Consider the following 12,273-nt stretch of genomic DNA (forward strand, 5'->3'; position numbering starts at 1 on the left):
GCCCAGGGCAGGTCTCTGGAATGTTGGTGTGTAGAATTTGGCAGTCACTTCTCTCTCGCCAAAAATCTGAATGGAGTTAGGATAGAGGAAGAGAAAACAGATAATTTTTGACAGGACAAAGCAGTAAAAATCACCCTGGTCAGCAAGTCAGGAGATGTGGACAAAAATTCCTTACCATTCTATTCACTAGCTGTGTGATCTCAATAAACTACTTCCCTCCCCTGGGTCTATCTTACATTAAATTAAAACTATTTGAGGAGGTGATGGATTCAATGATCTTTAAAATCGGCCATCCCACTCTAGAATGCCATAGATCTTTATCTCTTATTGTTGTAAAACTGAGACTATGAATAACAAATTCTGTATTTCCTCCTTGACTGCCAGAATGGGAATGGGCTTCTCAAAAGGAACATAGTTAACAGAGTTGCCTACTGTGTGCCAGGCACGCTGCTTGAGGATCTATTTGGGAGGAAGACAGAAAATCAAGCAAAGTGCCTATCTGTATAATACAAACCATGTAGAAGAAAAGCTAAATGCAAGCAGCCATTAAAAGTTCAGGAATTCTTTCAGAAAAGGCTATGTGAAGGTACCAACCTGAGTTGAACCTCAAAGGATAACTAAAAGTTTGCCAAATAAAGAAATGTGAAGAGAGAAAGAGCTTGAATAAAGTCGTAGGAATCCAAAAAGGCATGGAGTTTGGGAGAAAACTAATGATGCACAGTTAACAGCAAAGGAGACATGGTAAAAAATAATGCTGGACAGGGAGCTAGGGGCCAAATCACTGAGGGCTTTCAGTACTACTCCAATGGCTTTATAATTTATGTTGAAATAATAAGAGCCACTGTACTCTTTGTAGTGTGAAAATAAAAGGCAAATGATGATGGAAGCAGCATTGGAGAGCTCTTCAAAATGGAGCCAGAAGTCCACTAGAGGAATTGAACGTTTCTCTCAAGCATCGACCTAGAATGAGAACTTTGACTCCTTTCACCCTTTGATTTCTGGCATTGGAATGACCAGATGAACCTGGGATACACATTACGATATTTTCAGACTTCTTTTATACACATTTCCATTCTGTTTATGTAACTTTTTCCTTACTTAGAGTTGGACACTGGCCCCTCTTCTTTTTCAGCATTTCAGTAGGTTTCCTATAAAGCAATTTTAACCACTTTGTAATAAATTGACACTATTTATCCATATAAATTCCCACTGTCCCTGGCTGTCTTGGGAACACACATTCAGAGCTACATGGACCTGTGTCTCCTGATTGCAATCCCTAAGACCCTGAAGTTCTTTCACTTCTACAGTTTCTGAGTTTCAAGAGGCTGACAGTAGCAAATAGTATGGTAAAAATCTCGTTTTACATAGTTCACTCACAGTATCATATAAAATGGAATCTTGGAAGTGGCCTATATGTCCATCAACAGATGAATAAAGAAACTGTAGTCTTTACACCCAGTGAGGTACTACTCTGCCATAAAGAAAGCTAAATTTGACTTGTTTGTAGGAAAATGAATGAAGTTTGAGATCATAATGCTAAGTAAATCAGATGCACAAGCTTAAATATAGCACAATTTCTCTTATATGAGAAACTCAATTTATAAATAAAGAGAAAAATAAAAAATAATAGAAAGTAGAGAAAAGAGGGTTCTCAAATGGAAAGGGATCAAGAGTCGAGGGAGGGGAGGGAAAATGTGAAAAGAGGAATTAAAATATGTCATGTACATGTACCAACTCCCCACAAGGAACACTAAACATCATATCCTGCAAATGCACACTGATTTTTTTTAAAAACTATGGATGGGCAATGGAGGAAATGGATTGTAGAAAGCGGTCTGTGAGGACAGGAAGTATGCTGTATGCGTTTTCTCAAACACCACACAGCCTGAGATCACTGTAGTCATTCCCCCATTACACAGATAGGGGAGCAACTGAAGCTTTTGGTTTTAAACGGAGCCCCCATCCGAAGTCACCTGGCTAAGTAAATGGTGGCGCTGGATTTGGATCACCAGACCAGAGTTTAACCAATCCCTGTCTTTCCTATTTCCACCTGCTCCATTCATCAGGTGTCTGTGATTTCCTGAATCCTAGTTCAGAGAGCAAAGCAAAGCCATTTGTTGTTAATTTCTTTAACTTCCTCAGTCCTCACTCTGCCACCTAGAAATGTATTTATATCCACAAGAGCAGTTTGTTATTTTCCTGTTAGAGGCTAAGCCTCCCATCTGTGCAATGAATCCCCGCTCTCTTGTCTCTTTATAAATCTCTCTCTGTTAATCCATCACTCTCTAGTAATTTCTATGTCTCCCCTCACTCGGGCCTGTCTTCCTACCTCCCTCTTAATGTTCACTCATTGCCATTTCACCTATGACCCCAATATGTGCTAAAGCTCCTTTCCCTAAAATCATTGATTACATCATAATTGCCAAATCTAATGTCATTTTTCATTTCTTATTTGTAAGATCCAATTTGTGTTACTAATATTTATTAGTTTTATAACAACAACCAGAAATGCCAGTGAGTATTAGACATGTTTCTAATCCTCACATCAAGCTTACTTATAAAATGGAAAGTATCCCTAGTTTATGCATGAAGAAACTGGAACTCAAATAAATATTTGATACAATCAAGTTGTTTGTATCTAGGCTGATATTTGAATCCAAAACTATGTAGGGTCAAAGCTTCCATTCATTTTAGAAACCTTTACTTTGTTGTGCTGATTACCTAAGCTGCCTTTTATGTCCTTCTGCCCCACTCCCTTCCAATTCCCCTATCTGTGTCACAACTTCTGAGACATGTAAGAAGCGTAAGGCAGGAAAATGACCTTTAGAATCAGACCTACCAGGGTTAAATTCCAGCTCTGCCAGCTACATATCCACATGCATCCACATCCATGGAGCTTCTTGTTTTCACATACAGTCATTTGCATAGTCACCATCACATGTATATTTACTCACACCAGTGGTCATGAAGGCTTACACACTGACACATTTTCACAGTTGACCCAAATCGTCCTTTACTATGACACTTCACACATACAACTTTTTAAACTTTCTCATATGCATATTCTCAAATAATCATCACCTCATCAAACTCTCACATAACTAACTTATGACTTACCTAAGCCATAAATTTTCTTACCTCCATTAGACACACTGATTTGCATTAAGTCAGTTTCCTCCGGGAAGTGCAGCTTCAAGAGGTTATTCCACTCTTGCCAGTCTACAGACTTTCAGTTCACTAACCTATGCCAGAGGAGGGGACTCACACACAGGCAATTAATAAAAGTAACACCCCTACTTCGTCACTTCCACTTTGAAAGGTCCATGCTCAAGTCAGAGATGTGAAATACAAGTGCTGGTTGGAACTTTATTTCAGAGAATCATCAAATTATAGCCTGTGAGCCAAAGCCTACCCACTGTCTGCTTTTGCAAATAAAATTTGATTGGAACACAGCTATTTCCTTTTATTTACATACATACTGTCTATGGCTGCTTTTTGTGGGACAGAGTTAAGCAAACCATATTTGAAGCCTCAAGTATTACTCTAGCACTCTGAAAAGTAAATTTCAAAACTCCTACTTAGAATAATCTTCTCATGTAAATTATTATTGATATGGTTCCCAAAAGATAAAGCAATTTTCCAGTCACAGAACATTTTAATTTAAGGAAACCTAGAAGTCATCTTGCTCTTCACTTTACTAGCACGTCTACTATGCCACAGCACTTCTGCAGGAGTATTTTGGTCTGTCCTTTCTAACTCTGTTTCAAGGAACAGAGAAACCAAAAGCACAACCTCTACCGGGTGGCCAAAAGATGAAAGCAATCAATCATTGTTTCCATGTCTCTCATCAATAAGCTCTCCCCACCTCCTTTATCCCCCATATTCTCTCAGAATCCACAGTTTATGTCCAGGGGCAGGAGGTCCCACAGAAGCACCAGGTTGTTCTTGTTGGCATCTATGTACCTCTCTCCTCACCTCAAAGTATCAACCACAGCCATCCATAATCATCAACAGGAGCCACTCCCCTGCCTTGGTTTCAGGGCATCCTCAAAACCAGAAAACCCTATGAGCTGACCAGTGGACCAAGCTGAAGGAGGAACTGCAAGACAAATTATCCTTTTTCTGAGGTTCCTTAGGGATCATGGAGTTATCTGTGTAACTTTCTTCTCCCCTACAATCACCTCTACTACCAATGATGCCCCTATGAAGTCATTAACTCATGGCAAAGATGCTGGGAGTTCATCATGAAAATGTATGCTTGAGGGGTTCGATGAGTTTGGGAGAGACTTTGTGGGAGAAAAAACAGAGAAGAGGGTAGAAATATGGTTTGAGGTCATCTAAAAAGCCTCAAATCTTACTCTATGTCATCAATCCTGACTTTTAAGGCATACTGAGGCACTTTGGGAACAAGAATACTATAGATCTCTCAAACATTCATTCATTCACTTGTCCCGTACCCATCACTAAGTGCTAATTATGATGACAGCACCATAATAAAAGGTTGAACAAGGTCTATATACACAATGGAGTACTACTCTTCCATAAAGAAAGATAAATTTGAGTCATTTGTGGGAAAATGGATGCACCTTCAGTCCATAATATTAAGTGAAATAAATCAGACTCACAAGCTTAGATATCACATGGTTTCTTTTATATAAGAAACCCAAATTATAAATAAAGATAGATAATGGGAAGTAGGGAAATAGGTCTTTCTCAAACACAGAGATGGAGGGAGGGGAGGGAAGAGAAAAGTGATGAAAAATGGAATTAAGATGTGTTGCGTACATGTGCCAACTCCACATTAGGAATGTAAACGTTATGTGCTCCAAACATGTACTCATAAAAGTTTTAGAAATATATGTACTTATACTGTTTTATCTATAGAACTAACATTTTGATTCCATCATATAGTAATTATCAGTTGATAATCCTCCAGGGTTCTTTCTCCCCTATTTGGGGGTATTTACATTGTTGAGATCATACTGTAAAATTGGAATTCTCTGATTTTCCATGGAAACAGATGTTCTGAAAGCACATAGCTCCTTTATTTTTTTTCCCATTTCAGGAAATTCTTTTTTAAAATAAAACTTTATTATGTATTTTAAGTTAAACAATATGATATTATGGGACATATATAGATAGTAAAATAATTACCATAGTGAAGCAAATTAAAACATCCATCATCTTACATAGTCAGACATTCTTTTACAGCCAGAGCAGCTAAAATCTATTTCTAAGCAGGTATGCCAAATACAAGCCAATGTACTCTGCTTTCTACTATGCTCTAATACAGCAATATTTGTTTCTAGTTTAGCACAATGCTACATATACAGTTAGCATGCTATATAAACTGGAAAAAAGTATGTGACTATGCATTCTGCATTGGTGACATACAACAATATGTTTAAACATTCCCTATTGTTGCACACTTATATAGCTTTTATTTTTCTCAATTAAAAATAGTCCTTATAGGGAGGGATGGAGGGGTGAAAGGGAGGTCAGAGGAATGGGGAAAAATAAGAACCAAGATACTTCATGTAAAGATACACATTCCCAACAATGAATGTAACTGTACTGTATCCCTAAAATGTACCAATAAACTCAATTAAATCTGAGAAAAAAAAAGATATACATTCCCAATGATGAATGTAACTGTACTGTATACCTAAAATGTACCAATAAACTAAATGAAAACAATTCCTTGATGAATATATTTATATACAATTTTCATGTATTCTAGATTATTTTATTTAAATATGTGATATTTAAAAGAAGGAAATTATGTGAAATGCATCCACTTTCATATAGTCTATTTTATTACTGAAGGAAAACATTCTTATTTTCATATTCACAAAGAATTCAAAATTTTTTCAATTGGAAACAACCCTGTGCCAGGAATTTTGTAATACAGAGATAAATAAGACAAGTGCCATAGTTTCTCTGCTGTGAAAAACTATAATGGTACATAAGATCCTAATGATATAATTGACAATGTGAAATAGGAAGAAAATGTCTAAAGGCCTAGGGGAAGTGGGAAGGGTAGGGGAAAGGTAATAAGGGAAAAGAAAAAAATGAAAAAATGGAAAAAAAGTATTCGTAAATAGGGAAGGGAGGAGGGGGGGAAGGGAGGGCAGGGAGGGCAGGGACAAGGGAAAAAAATGAGAACCAAGACCTGTCATGTAAAGATACAAGATCACAACGATGAATGTAACTGTACTGTATACCTAAAAAATACCAATAAACTCAATGAGAAAAAAAAAAAGACAAGTGCCATTGTGGACCATGTGAAAAATAGTCAATAAAGAAAAAATGAAAAGCAAAGTCTTCTAGTAAAGTATTTTTGTCCTTTAATATTTCAGTGTGATTTATTTCTAACTCACACTCTTGATATTTTATAGATATGAAATCATTTTGGAGGGCATTTTTTATGCAAAATATTTTCTTGATTTTGTTCCATACTTATGCTCATTTACTTTCTCTTGGACACTCCTGCTCATATGAGACTCATCTTATGTACTTTCTTCTACTCCTCGCTTCTAGATTCCCTCACAGATACAAGACTTTGGCACAGGTATCATTGATATCTCAGTGTCCAAGTGTAGAAAACTAATTTTTCTGTGCCTTTTTTTTCAGATTTACTAAATAATGATTTAAAAATAAAAACTGAATATTTAAGGTATACAACTGAATATTTGACATATGTGTACATTGGGAAATAATCATCCTAAATAATCTAATTAAAATATACATCATCTCACATTATTACCTTTTTGTTTGGTTTTGTTTGGTTTTGAGATCTACTTTCTTGATGGATTTCAAGTATACAGGACAATGTGGTTAACTATGATTACACTTTATATATTTGCTCTCCAGGACCTATATTCATCTCTCATAACTGTACCCTTTGCACACCATCTCCTCACTTTCCCCTCCCCCTTCTTTAACCAACTCACCATTGTATCTCTGCTCTTATGAGATTGGCTACTTTAGATGTCACACGTATTTTCCATGCAATATTTTCCTTTCTATTTATGGCTTATTTCACTTAGCATAATATTCTCTAGGTTCGTTCACTTGACTACAGACAGCAGAGTTCTCTTTCATATGAGTAATACTCCCTGGGTATGTATGTGTGTGGTGATATTGTCTTTATCCTGTTCTCCTCATTCCTCTTCACCCTGTGCTCAATTTCATTTCCTCCTTAGAGCCTATTTCATTTTCCTTCACTTCACTTTAGCAATGCATGACCATAATCACATTTTTTCCACTTCTGAATTCACTAATTCAAACATTCCACTGTCCAGTCACAATTACTCACTCAATACTTGCTGATTATACCAGTTTTTAATATTATCAAGATCATTAATTTATTAACTCCATAGTTTTTCTAAGCCACTAACACCTTCTGTGTGATTTACCTTAAGTTTAGGCTCTTCATGCTTCATTATAATTACTTTAAGTGTATTCAAATCATCCAAATATTTTCTTGTAGTTTCTCTGGTCAATCCTAATATTATCTCCAAATCAACCTCCATGTCTTTGTAGTGACTTGGAGATCAGAATGATGCCACCAAGATGAGCACCAGCCTAAGACTATCAACATGGCCCAGCAAAATTACACATTTGCTCAAATATCTACTCTTCCATCCCACTTAATTAATAATTCCAATATACTTTCTCTTTAAACCTCCAACATTGATTCCAGAACCTACTAATTTGCTCTTGACAAAAAGAATTGTCTACCAAATGAAAATTAAATAGTTAGAAAACCACACAGATTCATAGCACTAAATTTTAAAACATATTCACATCTGCTCTCATACATTCCTTTCTTTTGGGGAAAGAAGAAAGAAAGATCAAAATTTTCAATATCTGTATTGTCTGGGAAAACAATCTGCAAAATGAACCAATACTTGCCCTGGTAGGAAAATCCAGTACAAAGACAAATAAGCCTGTGAAAATATGCTCAACACAGCAGTTATTAAAAAAGTGCAAATTAAAATAGCAATCAGATACCTGTTAGAATGACTGAAACCCAGAATACTAAGAACCCCAAATTCTGGTGAGAATGTGGACCAACAGAAATTCTCATTTGTTCCTGGTAAGGATGCAAATTAACACAGACACTTAGGAAGCCAGTTTGGCAGCTCCTTATAAAACTAAATATAATCTCACAGTATGATCCAGCAATTATACTCCTTAGTAATGCACTGACCAAAATGAGTTCAAAATTATGTCTACTTGAAAACCTGCAGGTGAATGTTTACAGGAAATTCATTCATAATTGAAGATGTGTTTCAGCAAGTGAATGGACAAGAAACCATAGTGCATTCATTCCATGGAATATTATTCAGCATTAAAGCAATGAAATATCAAGACATGCAAAGATGTTGAGAAACCATAAATGCATATTTCTAAGTGAAGGAAGCCAATCTGGAAAGGGTATATACTGTATGACTAAAATTTTATGACATTTTGGAAAAGGTAACACTATGAAGATAATAAAAAGATAAGAGATTACCACAGGGTCAAGGGGAAGGTAGGAGGAAAGGGTAAACAGAGCCCAGGAGATGTTTAGGGCAGTGAAACTTTTGTGCAGATACTGTAATAGGGGGTATATGTCAGTACACATGTCCATCAACAGATGAACGGATAAAGAAAATGTGATATTTACACACAAGAGAGTACTACTCTGCCATAAAAGATAAATTTGAGTCATGTGTAGGAAAATGGATGCACCTTGAGAGCATAATGTTAAGTGAAGTAAATCGGACCCAACCTTGGATATTGTATAGTTTCCTTCATACGAAGAAGTTAATAGGAGGAGAGTTTCTGCTGTTGGCTTCTGCTTTCACTCCAATATGACATGAGAGCCCAAGTTGCAGATTTTCATTTCTTTGACTATGTTAAGGTCTTTATCATTGCTGTGACAGTGGTCCATTTGAATTTTTTTTAATTCCCAGGGGGGGAGATGAGGTTAAAGAAAACGTTTTTACATATTGACTTCATATCTATGTATCTTGGCGAATGCTAATTCACTTGGTTGGTTGACATTCATATAATCTAGTAGTGATTGTTTTTTCTTCCTTTTAATGTTTTAACCTATTATTTATTTTCTTTATTTTATTTTGTTGACCATAGCTTCCAGAAAAATGCCAAATTGTACTTACAATAGTATGCATCTGTCTTATTTCTGAATTTTCAACATCAAGCCTTTCAGTATCTTTCTTGGTGAAAGTTTTGTTAAAGGTGGTATCTATTTGTAGCTTACAAAGTACTGTATTTTAAAAATTACCAATAAATATAGAATTATTTAAAAACAAGAGTTATAATTATATATAATATCTGAAAGACTACATAAAGTGTCAATAATAAATTTCTCTGGATGCTGGCATCATGGAAATTTTCATTTTCATTTTTTTATATCTTTATGAAATACATAAAATGTTTTTCTACAGTATAAAAAAATCATTATCTCATACAGGAAGTAGTATTTCATTGTGATATGTGGTGGTTAATAATGACCTCACTGAGTGGGAAACACCAACCTGGACTTTGAAAGATGAATGATGGAAATTCATTAAAAGGTCAAAAATGGGAGAGATTATTCCAGGAAAATGAATCACTTAGGAAAAAAATGTACCAGTGCCTTTAAAAATAAGGTGGAGCATGGAGACATTAGAGATAAGCAATTCCTTTAGACTGAAACATAGATTGCATATATGTGACATGCAAATTGCTGCTGAAAAGGAAGTCTAAAAGCTGATCATGGATACATCCTCTACACCATACTAAGAAGGATTATCTTTGAGATACTCATGAAAAGTCAAAGGTTAAGAACATTGCTTCTTAATGCCATTTTTTGTTGTTGTTGTTGTTGTTGTTTTGTTTGTTTGGTACCAGGGATCAAAATCAGGCCTGTGCATTTGAGAGGCAGGCACCAGAACCACTGAGCTAAATCCCTGGCTCTTAATGCCTTCTTAGTGGCCATAATTGAAGCAATGAAAGGTTGGGTATCCAAGGATGTGTCTCGGGGCTTGACATAGCCCAAGATGGAAAATAGCTTATATATCCAAATAAGACCTTTGATATTACACAAGCTATGCCCAAAGTTGAGTTAAACATTGCAGGTATATATGACTACCAGAAATTAACATGCCCAGCCCCACAAATAATGAGCCTTGGGTATCTCAGTCAGCCTACAAAGACTGCTTTCAGTCTGATTACAAAGGCACATTTCACAGTTTCAGTAAGTTGCTCCAGAGGCCCAGAATTCAATTAATCATTTTTCATAGAGATTCTTTTCTTGACTTTCTATTTAGTCTGCCAAAATATATCTCAGGGAAGAATAAACCTTCTGAGAAATCAGTCTCTGCCATCCTCAGTCATTTCTGCTTTGGAAGCAACACTAAAATCACGTGATCTCATATCTGTTTTGTCTTGAACCCATGAGTGATGGGATTTGGCATAAATGGAGCAAGCATGCTTACACTGGCCAGCAGTATATGGGTGAGTGGTGGAATGTGGTATCCAAAGTGCAGAGTGAGAACTAAGAAGATCCTAGGTCCGTAAAAGCAGATGATGGCCAGACAAGAGAGCCACACGTGTTGAGAGCTTTGTGGTGAACATGTTGGGAAGACATCACAGAGAATCAAAACATAAGAAATAAAATGAGGACAGTATTTAGGATCACTGTTGACATTGAGAGAAGAAAACATACCTGATGTTTACTCAGATGTCATCACAGGCATATTTGGCCAAATCAATGAATTCAGAGAATTATGTGGGAAGATGTTATTACTGCAAAAAGTCATGCTCTTTAGAAGAAATACCATGAGAAAAATTTTACAATGTGTTCTGAAGAAAATTGCCATACTGATTTTACAATCAGGATGTGGGTTATCATGGTATATCTCAAGGGATAATATATCGCAATATAGAGATAAAATGCCATACTCAACAAGATACTTGACTCAAAAATAGCAAGAATGAATACTGGAAGTAGAATTAAGCTGTGTAACCAGTAAGAGAAATCTCCCTACTGTTATACCAGAATATGGCCAACACCTTGGGTTCCATGATGCTGTCAAAGATAATGTCAACTTCAGCCAGCATACAGAGGAAAAGATACATAGATTCATGGAAGATGCTCTTTTTCAGGATAATGAATAGGAGCAGACCATTTCCAAGGAGAGCAAAGACATAGGAGATGCAGAGGGTGATATAAATTCATATATGTAGGTCTTCTGTGCCTGGAATGCCCACCAGATAGAAGACTATGTGGTTGAAATCAGTGTGGTTGCAGTCAGCCATTTCTGAGGCAGGCTAATGAGGACTGTCTTGATTCCAACTAAAAGAAACAAAGACTCATTATAAATAAGTGTTTTTCTTGAGTTTTCTAGTTAAAGATATCAAATTAAATGTGGGTGCTTGCTAATAATTTCTTATAAAATCCCAGTAAAAAGTCCGTAAAAAAATAATCAGCCCAAAATGCAGAAGATAGTAGCAGAGAAGAGATGGTAACAATATTTTGAAAGTTTGAAAACAGATGGATGACTATTGACTAAATAGATGGTTCAAACTAATAGCATCTAGGTAAAGAAAAGGATCAAATTAATTTAAACATAAATAGAGATCTTTAAAGTCTTGTTATAGCTGTGTTAACAAAATCAGGAAAAGGGAAGTTAGTGTATGCCTGAGTGTCTACATGATGGGGGAGGGGGTTAAGATGTGCACAGGAAAGGTAAATGGTCACCTTCCATACGAGAAGGTCAATATACAACATATAATTATAAGAATATATAAGTCAAGAAATAATAGTATAAAAGTATCTTTATCTATATGGAGGTACATAATAATGAAACAGCCATAAATGTTAAAGCGATTATTTCTGAGAAGAAGGAATCAGAACTGTAAGCCTTATAGAACTGCTGAAATTTTTAAAAATATGTATATGCATAATAGTCACAAAATTAAATGAAAAATAGATATTTAATAAAGTAGCTAGATCTTCACATAAACAAATTTTAGCTCAAACTGCAGGTCTCTCTCTCTCTCTCTTCCTCCTTCCCTCCCTTCCTCCCTCCCTTTCTTTCTTCTCTCGTCATTTTAATTTCTGAAGACAAGGTCCTTTTCTGCTTTAACCACCAGATTTCCCCCTTGAATAGCACTGGGTGTTTCACTTGACCTAACTCCTGTCACTCAAGAAGAATGTATAGGAACATGGGCAATGGAACAGACAAAGGTCAAATAGAAATATTTCCTTCAGTGGAT

The sequence above is a fragment of the Fukomys damarensis genome, unplaced genomic scaffold (assembly GCF_012274545.1).
Source record: "Fukomys damarensis isolate Sample0158 unplaced genomic scaffold, DMR_v1.0_HiC HiC_scaffold_16, whole genome shotgun sequence".
Classification (NCBI taxonomy): Eukaryota; Metazoa; Chordata; class Mammalia; order Rodentia; family Bathyergidae; genus Fukomys; species Fukomys damarensis.